Below are 12,282 nucleotides of genomic sequence, written 5' to 3'. Positions count from 1 at the left end.
ATCTTGTCTTCCTCATCTCTTCATTCGCAGAATACCGCAGGACCAACAAAGCCCTCTCCCTGAATTTGGTGGTAATCTTTTCCATGGTGTCAGTGCGAAGGTCCTGGAACTCCCTTGCCAACTGCTACACCTCGATAGTTAGTGCAAACTCCCTTTGGAATCTCTAAACAAAATCCTCTCAGGTCATCACTGCCACTAACGCTAACCCAACAGCTCGAGTAACTTCTCCTACCAGTCTCATCCTCTATCCCTCAGTAGGCATGATGCAAATTCCACCTTTACCCTCTCAGGAAAAAAACTCGTTTGTTGAGCATTATCCATGTTAGCGATCCAACGACGTCTAGTGATAGGGTCCTTAACCTTAATGAACTCAGGAGCTCCACAAGCCTTGTACTCCCAAAATGATGGAGCTCAAGCTCCAATCTAACCTACAACAATCTTGGCTCGAAAGGTCCAGAGCCTCTCATCCCTCAACTCTAAAATCCCCTCCTTGATGGTTCCAAACAACACAGGGTAGCATCCAGGATACCACGAGTAACCTCAGCCGAAATAAACTCACGCAGCCTCTTGTCAATTAAGCCTGAACCAGAACCCAAACCTGAATTTCCTTGAGTAGTCATCACCATCCTCAAACTCAAACACAACATAAAAATATCAACAAAGGACTCGAGGGGATTCCTCTACACAGACCTCTTTAGAGTTTCCAAGTCTGCACATGTCTAAGTATAGGTCATGTGCTTCTGATAGTACGGGCCCAATACTACCTTTCACACCTACATATACCTTCCTCAAGGTCATTCTTGATTCCTCTAAGCCACCACACTAAAACCATAAACCAATCCTATGTTATACAACATACATATCCTAGACCCTCCTAGGAATTCTCAACCCTCACCACTCGCAATACCATGAACCTCGATAAACACCGCTGGTTTCCTTAAGCATGCAAGTTATACATACAAGTGCCAGGGGCCATATCCCGGTCTTTCATATAAATTACAAAAGCCAGATACTGGTCTTTTATACCAATGTTGGGGGACAGATCATGGTCTTTCATATAATTATCACAAGGCATGTGACATTCTACACAACAAACAATGGGTTGGCATTGGTACCTTCGATCCATGCATCTATTGAGGAAACTCACATGTAACAGAAGATAGTTGAATCAACACTCGATCTGCTGCGAGCACTGCTCCTCACACTAAACATAATCCATAAACAACTCCAATCAATAACTAGGGTTTTATCCCATACCAATGGTCCACTCATCCTTCATCATAGTAATGGAAAAAGACCATTTTTTCCCATTTCCCTACAAGACCCAACTAATCCAAGCCCAAAACCCTAAATTGCCCAAGGCCCAAAATCAATCCAATGGGCTTCTGAAAGAATGTCTGGTGTCCACTCAATGATGCCTGACGTCCGAACGCCCAACACTCTAACCCAAACACCTAGTGTAACCATATAATCCCAAATCCATAACCAAGGTTTTAATGGCTTAAGACTTAACGTTCAAACTTCAGATCCAATGCTAAAAGAATGACTAAAGCCATAAAGTTGCAACCTTTATGACTTTACATGACTACAAAGAGCCCTACACCAAAATCTAACTTAAATCATACTCTAAAGTTCCAAAACTCTTGCATGGAAGAGTATCAAGGTCCAAGCTTGCATTTTATGATTCTGGACTCTCCAAAGTGCTGAAAAGGACAACCAAAACCTCTGGAGCATTCCAAACTTGCAAAAGTCAAGTTCTTAGGACCAAAAGAACATAAAACTTTATACCTCCAAAGGGTGCTCCAAGATCCCAAGAGTCCAGATCCAAAGGCTAGAGAGCAACACCGACACTCCAAAGATCTTCATTCTCCACCAAGAACACTAAAATGATACCAAATGTTACTCCAAGGCTTCAAAACACTCACATACACTTAAGGTTTCGAAATGAGGGCTATAAGGGACAAAGGTTGGAGATAAGAACGTTTTGAGGCTATAATGACCTTTAAATATGGTGTAAACCCTAAAAAGTAGGGTTTGTCATCTGCATGTGAATGCCTGGTGTTCATAAACTTATGCATGGCATTCCAACGCCTAGTGTTCCATTCCCAACGCCAAGCTTTTGGGACCAAAGTACAAAGTTAATACAAAGCAAGGTCAACAATGCAAAAACCTAGAAACTGACGTTACAACTACATTCTTCTGTTGTTCCCCTTGCAGTTCTGTAACATCCCAATTAAAATAGAATAATTAAAATAAGAAAACCGGAACGCCGAGAGGTAATTTTACTATTATTTTATATTATTATCAAATAAAAATTAGCGGGGTGTTGGTTTCAGGGTGCCACATGATATACTTTGATTTCTGAGGATTAAAGAGTAAATATCTGACTTATTCTGAGAAGGATTCTTGAAGCTAGGGTAGAAATGGTAATTTATGGATCTTATTTGAGAATAATTATAGAGGATAGGTTGTTTTGTAACTGTTGGACTTATATTGAAAGGATTTTATGGAGTCAAGGGCCAAATGGTAAATTTTGGGATTTAATTTGAAAAAAGAAGGATAAGGAGGGACTAGAAGTGTCAAGAGGGACAAAGTTTGAGAAGGGATGGTGCATATAAATGCATTATGCATACATTATAACCCTGACCCAAACCATTCTAACTTCAGCCACCATCCTCCCTTTTCTCCAACCTCCCTCTAGCCGCCATCTGAAGCATCTTCGGTCGTCGGGGTCACCGACGGAAACCACCAAGACCGTTGTTGTATTGGGTAGGACCAATCAATGGTGCTGGTCGAGCCTCATAATTGCCACTGCCTCCAGTCCGCTGTTTCACTAAATGGTTGCTTCCGTCTCCATTCCTTCGACCTTCGGTCCTTACCATCACCTCCTTCCATGGATGTCGGCGATCTTGCTACCATGGGTGTTGATGTCATAGCTGCCGACGGGGACTTAAGTAGGCATTTCTTCGTCGACATTGTTGCTGCTATACTCGGTGGTTCCAACCACCTTCTCTTTTCCTCTCCATTTTGTTTGTTGATACATCGCCACCATCGCTGTTAGAGCCTTAAGACCACCAGGAAATAGTTGGGGACGTCTCTCTGACGACGAAGACGAAATGCTGCCACTGCGGACGTTAGTGCTACTGCTGCTGTTATTTTCTACCATGGGTGGGTGGCCACCTCTTTTTTGGGTATTCAAAGTTGGTGTTGCTGTGATTATCGTTTTTGGAGCATTTATGTTGGCTGGAAAACCCAAGGGAACCACCATGGTTGCCAACCATGGTGGCTGACACCACTAGCTCTTTCTACCACCCTTAACCGACGTGTATGGGTGGTCGTGAGTGGGATTCAGTGTTTGTGTGCGTGTGTTTCTTTGTAAGGGATGTGAGATCATTCCTTGGCTGGAGATTCGAGGAAAACCCTGATGTCGCCATGCACCACCATAGGTGGGTGTGTTTTAGTGGTTGTGTGTGTATTAGTGTGTGTGTGTGTGTGTGTTTGGATGGTATTGTAAATTGTACAAATGGAATAATAGAAAGAATGTCAAAAGCACCACCGTGAGGTGGTGGCTACTGCCACCGGCCACCGAGTTGGGTAGCGGTGTGCCTCGTTTGCATTTTGGACTCATTTGGGATGTTCGAACAAAATGGGCCCCAAAGAAACCCTAGTGGGCCCAATGAGACCCTAATGGTCCCAATAAAGATCTAATGGACCTAAAAGCCCACTCACTTGATTAATGCGCTAGTAATTGGATTGGAAACCGTAATTAGGGTTTGGAAAACCCTAATGCCATGAAACCCTAATTTTGGATTTATCGGGACCCGCATGTGAATTAATTATTAAACCTAAAACATTAAATTATAAGCATTGGCAAATTAACCTAAGGTAATAATGGACTTAATGAATTAAGTCCTTAATGGGTTAAGTGAGAAACACTTAACCGTAATCATCATTTTATGAGAAACCCTAATTTTACTTGGGTTTATTATTGGGCCTTCTTTTGGGCTTTGATGATTAGATTATTAATGGGCCATCCAAGATCAAGCAAATGGACTAGAATAATTAATGGGTTTTAGGATAAGGCCTATGTGAGAGACTTAGGCCCAATTTGGAATATTGGGCCATAGATGGGCCATAATTGGGCCTTTGTGATCATGTGATATTGGGCCTTAAAGAAAGACTATTTATAGTTCTGGGCCTAAGTTATAAAATTGGGCCATATGTTGGGCTTTGGCCCATTACTTAACTTTTGGGCTTTTGGAGTGTGAGTTGGATCTTGGGCTTGGAGCCTAATTATTAATTGGGTGTTGTTTGATGTTGGCAGTTCGGAAATCTGTCAACCAGCAGTTGGAGTTTCATCCGAGGGACTTCAGCAGTGCCAGGTGAGTTATACTCACTATATCAATAGGGTCTAAGGCACCAAGGTCAACCCTTATAGATTGTGTCAGGTTATGGCATGATATGTTTATTGATTACATCCTGGTTATAGTACGTTTTTATGATCTATATGATATATGCTTGTTGTTGATTGATTATCTGTTATGAGTATGTCGACATATGTATGTGTATGTTCGGGTTGAGGCGGTCTTACTTTATGCTGAAGGCCAACATACCCAAGGTGGTCCAGATAGGCTTAAGTCCTGCGAGGCGGTCCAGTCAGGCTAAAGGCTCATTATGCATACTGTTTGATAGGATTAGTAATATGTTAATTCTGCCTCCTGGTAGATAGGATGACAATATGCTTGTTGATCTGTTAGATCTGCATCCTGGTAGTTAGGATGAGGTTATGTTTATGCTTAGTGATCTGGTTAGGTCGGTATCCTGGTTATAGGATGTTGCTATGCTATATGATCTATTAGATCAGTTTGATTGTTATATATGTATGCTAGCGTATGATATTTATGTTCACATGTTTGTTTGATTAGGGGTTGGGTTGAGGTGGTCCTGCTTTGTGATATAGGCCAACATACCCGGCGAGCGGTCCGGATAGGCTGTAGGCCCTACGAGGCGGTTCAGTCATGTCTAAGGCTCGGGAGCGGTCCAGATAGGGTGTTGGCCCTGCGAGGCAGTCCTGTCAAGCTGAAGGCTCATGATGCATGTTGTTCTGTATTTGTTATATGATATGGCTATATTTGTATGACGTTGGTATTTTGGGAAAACTAACTAAGCTTCGGGCTTACAGTTGTTGATTTTATTTCATTTATTTTTGATGATTGCGAGAAGACGAAGGCGTGATCGTGCACCTCCTCATATTTTCATGATTAATTCTGGGGATACTCTGATGCTTAAGTTATTTTGAAAACAAGTTGTAATAACTTAATGGTTTTAAATGTTTTAAAAAGTTTTAAATTAGCTTGAATTTTATGGGTGTTACAAGTTCCTATTTGATGATATGTTGACATTAATATAATTTTTTATTAGGAAAAGCTGTTGGAAGTATTGCTCATAGTCATATCAGTTGGTAATATTACTATTAATGTCAGCGTCCATTTGGGTTACACGCAAGGATAAATAAAAATAATATTGACCCGAAAAGAATTATAGGGATCTAGTTTGTTAATTAATTAAGTTTTTAATTAATTAAATGAAGATTTGTAGATATATAAGGGTTGAGTGTAAGAATCTGAAAGTTAGATAATTAATTATCTTTAAGGATAATTACTAGTGACCAAGTAATTATAAGGATTCTATTTTGGATCCTATCTCATCCAATCCATTGTGTGCCTTTGTGGCATTTAAGATCCCCATAACCCAATAGTGGTATTACAACCACTTATTCACATCTATAACACATTATTTCTATTATGTTTTTGTTAACCAAATTTACATGCTAGAAAACTAATTAGATCAGGTTACTGAAAGTTTTATATTCTTTAGATAATTTGAAATTTGATTAGGGTTTTGATCTGAATAATTTTTGCGTTTACATGGTGTGTAGGCTCTTTTACGCGACTTGTCAATGAAATTAATCTAAAATCATAAACTAAAACCGTGTTGCGTCGTTTTCTGAATCGCGGTGCTATTCTGTTCGTGGGACCCGACACGTAGGTTCATCCTACGTGGCGCATAGTCGTTGTTCAAAAAAATGTTTTTTTTCCAATTTTTTGATTCTAAGTATGCCTTAGTCACAATTCTACATTTGACTCATTTTTAATAATATCATGCAAATCTTATGCTTTTACAAAAGTTAGATATTGTTTTGTTTGTTGTTTTAGTTATATAATTTTTGGAATTACTAATTAATACAAAATCGTGGCATTGTTATTTTAGATGGTCCCATGTGAGATCATATAAACAATTGAATGTTGTCTGCTATCATGTTTATGGTTATTAAGTTAATCTTTTGCACTATACTACAAATTGTTTAGAAAATAATTATAGCTATATGGTTTATCAATTAGTTAAGTTGTTATTTAATTAAATGAAACTTTTAGATCTATAATGGCTTAAGTGTAAGAATCTGAAAATCTAATAATTATTAAACTTAAGGATAATTACTTAGTGATTAAGTAATTATCCCTTAAGGATTTAAATCATTTCCTATAAATAGTGACTAAGGATAAGTTGGGGCTAGTCCATTTGGCTAACAAAAAGGTCTTTAATCTAACAACTAACTAGGAGGTCATGGGTTCAATCCCAGACACAGAAGATATTTATATTTTTGGCGTTTCAAAAAAAATAATAATGACCAAAGATAATTACTTAGTGACCAATTAATAGAGGGCTTTATAACCAAATTCAAGAGTTGTTCCATAGTGAGAAAACCCTAGATTTTTGGTTATCCTCTCCCCTTCTCAAACTCATGAACGACCTCAGTTTCAATTTCTAATATCCAAATGGGTTATGAGAAGTCTCCAGTCTCCTCCTTCTGTTACCATTTATCGAATCTATAACTTTATCGGAAGAAAATAAAACATGAACATTCACATTTTACTTAATACTTCGAATCCAATGCTACATGAATCATAATTAAAATATGTTTTACAAACATCATCTTTTCTTTTTTCTATGGTGAATTATTTGTTACTTAAGTATACATGATTTAGATTGTCACGAGTTCTTTTGAAAGGTGTAAAACGTGAATGTATTAAGCTGAATTTTACACAAATATAGCATATATTGAAAATTTGTCGGTATATTAAAACAGTGAATCGATAAATAGATTTTTTATTTTTTTTATTTTTTGAACAATAGCAAGATTATATTAAAAATCAAGTTAACAATAAATAACATGTTTGATAATTTGAGTATTCTTTTCATTTTCTTTAAACTAATGGTTTACTTTGCTATATGTATCCATGTTAGACGGGTGGGAAATAGAGTGTGGGACTTATCACATATAGAAGGACTAGAAAACTTTTTCGCACCTTCTAAATCAAGTCCCACATGGGAGGAAGAGAAAACATTTTATCACCTTATAAGTTTTGTCTTACTCATCTATATAAATGCACCAACTATTGGGTCAAACATCTTGGGTTTGAGTTGTGATATACACCAACTAAGGGGTCAAACATTTTAGGTTTGGGTTGTAATGTTGGACTAGACAATGGTCAAAGGTAGTGTCATGGGCCTTGCGGCTTTTCTTGGATAACTACTTGACAATTTGTAGTGTCGGTTGGTGGTTTACAACCACTATTGAAAGACTATAAATACATAGAATCAGACATAATTTGATCGCTAGTAAAACACATAAACTTTATTTCAAAAAATCGTTCTTCATATCACTAGAGATCATGGTGAATTTCGATAGATTCAAGATCTTTTCTTAAATTGGTTGTTGTATCCTCCAGACTCCAGGATAATTTTTGTTTTAGGAAACTACAATTGTAGACCTCAATCTACTATTTCGAGTTTATATTTCCTGTTGTAAACATCAACATTCAAGTATGCATTCTGATTTGTGAATATTTGATATATATAAATTCGATTTAGTTATGTTTCTGTTTGTCCAATTTAATATTTAAATACTTTTATCATAACATGGGAGCAGGCAACGGGAGAGTGCGTTACTCCGACATGGCACACAAAAAACATCATTATAATGCCGGCTACACATCCCCCAACAGGCGTTAACTGACGTTATGTTAGGGCGTGTTAGGGTGGAAACGGCTTCATTTCAATCGAATTTTTCAAAAATTCATTCTTTCAACTTTAACTCTAATTTTTACACATATATATACACTTCTAACTTCATTTTTACCTACAAATCCAAATTATTTCTCTCATCTTATTTTATGAATCATCGAAAATTTTCTCATTTCATCACTATGGAGCAAAACCCCAACACTCCTTCTCCAAACACAAACACATCTGCTCCTCTCGGTTTTGCACAATATGAGGTGTACGTGAACATCCTCAACTCCGACAACCTTTTTCAATCCCGCCTCACCCCCCATCACAATTCCTTACAACCCTTCCAAAAAACCTTTTCAACACATTCGCTACTTATAACAAAATACCACACAACCACCACCCACGCAAGTAACGGTTCCTGAGACGCAAGTGCTTGGGGGGGGGGGGGGGGGGGAGAACAACAGAGGGAAAGCAAGAAGGAAAGGGAAAGCGGTCGCGGTGGAACAATCGTCAGAAGTACCTCCAACATAGTGGACTGCGGAGGAAGAATACGCGTTGGCAGTATCGTGGTGAGGGACCTCAAAAAATCTAACTCGGGGAAACAATATGAGAAATGTCGCTTTTTGGGAAGCTGTGATCGGGAAATTTCGGCCTATTTTGGAAAATGATGAAAATTATCGCAATCATGATATGTTGAGTAGCAAGTGGACTCAAATAAGCACGAAGTGGACCAAGTTTAATTCCATCTACAACAAACTTTCTTTGCACAAGTAAAGTGGTGCTAAGGATTTTTATGTTTATAGAGTGACGATGGACCAATATCATGTCAAAACGGATCACGTTTTCGAGCATGAAAAGATTTGGGAGAGTGTTAAGGATGACCCAAAATGGAATAAAACGGATACATTTTCGGAACAACAATCCAAGAGGTCTCGTGGTTTAGGTTTGGTCGACATTTCAAACGCACACACGAACATCGGCCTAAATGTAGACACGGATGAGATACCGGACAACTTCAACGACATTGAAGAAAGCGAATAGGTCACGACAAAGGATAATTACTTACCTCGACAACCAATAGGTCACGACAAAGCGAGGCGGAGTCAACGAGATGCAGAGGAAAGCGAAAATAGACTTCAAAAGCAAGCGGAAATGAAACACAATTTTGATGCCCAAAACGAAATCACGCTTAAAAGATATGAGTTGCAACGTGAGCATTTAAAGTTCCTTCGCCGAGAAGCCGAAGAAGATCGTATGATGAATGATTTGACAATTCTTTAAACTAGGGAGGAAAATATGTCATCGAAACGGACGAAAGTGCGCTGAAAAATGAAGGCGAAGATCGAGCGGAAATATTTAGGCAAAGAATACTGTATCAGTTTTATGTTTTTTAAATTATTAGGACTATCGTATGTTCTCGGTCAATGTTTTTTTTTTCCTTTGTAATGTCGTTTTTATTTTTAAAATTGTATGTTTAATTAAGTATTTAATTTAATTATGTTTTATTAATTTATATGTTTTTTCTAATATATTATGACATAAATTAAAAAATTAAAAATTAAAAACATAAAAATAATAATATATAGAAAATTATATATGTTATCAAATGTTATTTGGTATTGCAAATTTCCACATTATATGTTAGAATACCTTATAACACCAAAAGTATAACTAGAATGATGAGGTGAACATTTTAAATGTGATAACATGTTTGCCCACACCCAATACCTTCATTGTTTACAATCCACCGTTTTTAATTTTGAAAACAATTTGAGTTATACTCTAACCAAAACATTCAAGATTATTTCTCTACTGTACAAATAGATCCTTTTATCCTCCAAGTTCCGACGTGACAAATGTAAAATAAGTTTTCCTATAATTAAACATAAAAACACATTGACAAGTTTACGTTTTTTACTTGTAATTTTTTTCTTCATTTTGCCTGTTTAACTTCATACAGAAGAAAAAATCAGTCGAATCCTCCAATTATTAGTATAGAAATCCTCTCTACCTATCAAATAAAATAATATAATACGTTCAATCAAAAGGGGATGTAGCTCATATGGTAGAGCGCTCGCTTCGCATGCGAGAGGCACGGGGTTCGATTCCCCGCATCTCCATTTTTTTTAATTTATATAGTTTCCTTCAGATACACTTCTCTTAATAATATCGAACAAAAAAAATACAGATTATATTTCACAGTGTAAGTATTTTAATACATTCAAAGGCTAAATATACATTCAGAAACCTTAAATATGATGATTCATAACTTCATATTTTGTTACATTCAGAAAGTGAAATAAACATAATTTTTATCCTTTAAGTCATGAACAAAACTTAAGGACTAAAACAGTCGACTAGCATAGCAACAGAAGCTTCGGAGTACACAGGGAACGCCAATGGTGGTGGTGAGTTGACTCGGTTCAGTAAAGCCTCTGACCAGCTCCAGTTCTGGTTTGACTTTGACGAGACTGTTTCACATGGGCTGGAGCCATTGATGTGAGCCTTCATGTCATTGCTCATCTTCTTCACCTCACTACTCCACATATCGATTATTCCAGACATATTATCTTTGTTTGAATTGACGCTGTTTTCTTTTTATCAGTGATTGATGTTGAGATACAAAGATAGGAGATATGTAGATATATATATAGAGTGAGAGTGGTGACAGAAAAGTGGACGGTGGTTTTGGAAATCACGGCCGCCGTTGGCGGTGTTGATGGGTTAATAAGCAAACAGTTTTACTGAAGGAGAGAGAAATTGCGATCTGTGTGCTGAATAAAATAGTTTGATAAAGTTATAAAAGTCCACGTTTTCCCTAATCCATTGAACCAAATATACACCTTTTTTATAAGTGAATCACTTCAATGATTTATATATTTAACGAGGGTTAATTATACCCAAGAGAATTCATAAAATGATTAAATAAAAACAAATAAAAGTGGTTTTTTGGATCTATAGTGTAGGATTAAAGACGTCACTTTAATAATGGGGATATTTCCAGAAAAGTTTCGATATTTTCAGTAAATTTTTGATAAATTCCTAAATTTTATTTTTTAAATAAAAAAATTCTGATTTTTTCACCTTTTGAATGTCAAAGCCCAAGAAACCGGCTAATTTATTCACTTTAGTCATTTTTGATATGTTCAGCAAGTCATGGGACTAAATTGTTAATTTTTCGAAAATAAAGGGATTTTTTTTGCAACTTTCGTCAAAATTTTATATAATGTATAAACATATTTTTTACATATCTATATTTATTTTTACGTATTTTTGTATTTTTTATATTTTTATGAGTATATGTTTACATATTTTTATGTATTTTAAATATATAAACGTATTATTTTTTACTTATTTATATGTATTTTAACCATTTTATATATTTTTTTATATATTTTTATGTGTTATTTTATATATGTTATGTATTTATATGTATTTTTATATATTTTTACGTATTTATGTATTTTTAAAGCGTTTTATATAGATGTTTATGTATTTTAAATGTATAAACGTATTTTTTTACGTATTTATATGTATTTTTAAGTATTTTACATATCTTTTATGTATTATGTATTTATATATTTTTTTAAAGTTTTTTATACAGATGTTTTTGTATATTTATGTATTTTAAATGTATAAACGTATTGTTTTACGTATTTATATGTATTTTTTAAGTACTTTACATATTTTTTTTTTGTGTTTTTATGTGCTTTTTTATGTATTATGTATTTATATATATTTTTGCGTATTTATGTATTTTTTTAGTTTTCTTATATAAATGTTTATGTATTTTTCTGTACATTAAAATTTAAAGTGTATTATTTTTACGTAAAAATATATAAACACGTAATAATAATACAATTAGACATTTAATATACATAAAAATACATAAACATCAATATAAGAAAACTAAAAGAATACATAAATACATAAAAATACATATAAATACATAATACATAAAAAAACACCAAAAATATATAAAATAGTTTAAAAAAATACATATAAATACTTAAAACAATACGTCTATACATTTAAAATACATAAATATATAAAAACATCTATATAAAACACTTAAAGGAATACATAAATACGTAATACATAAAAAATATGTAAAATACTTAAAAATAGATGTAAATACGTAAAAAATAAGTTGATACATTTAAAATACATAGACATCTATATAAAAAGCTTAAAAATACATAAATACGT

The 12,282-nt window shown here is 35.2% G+C and overlaps 1 non-coding gene across 1 annotated transcript; it reads left to right on the top strand.

Moving 5' to 3' along the window:
• The first annotated feature begins 10,120 nt into the window (after positions 1-10,120).
• Positions 10,121-10,193, top strand: TRNAA-CGC (transfer RNA alanine (anticodon CGC)). Its single transcript has one exon. It is a non-coding gene; the product is annotated as a tRNA-Ala (tRNA).
• The last annotated feature ends 2,089 nt before the right edge of the window (positions 10,194-12,282 follow it).

This window comes from Lactuca saligna, chromosome 7, assembly GCF_052625555.1.
Source record: "Lactuca saligna cultivar CGN05327 chromosome 7, ASM5262555v1, whole genome shotgun sequence".
Taxonomy (NCBI): Eukaryota; Viridiplantae; Streptophyta; class Magnoliopsida; order Asterales; family Asteraceae; genus Lactuca; species Lactuca saligna.
The sequence above is the reverse complement of the archived record's forward strand: the minus strand, read 5'-3'. Positions and strand labels throughout refer to the sequence as shown.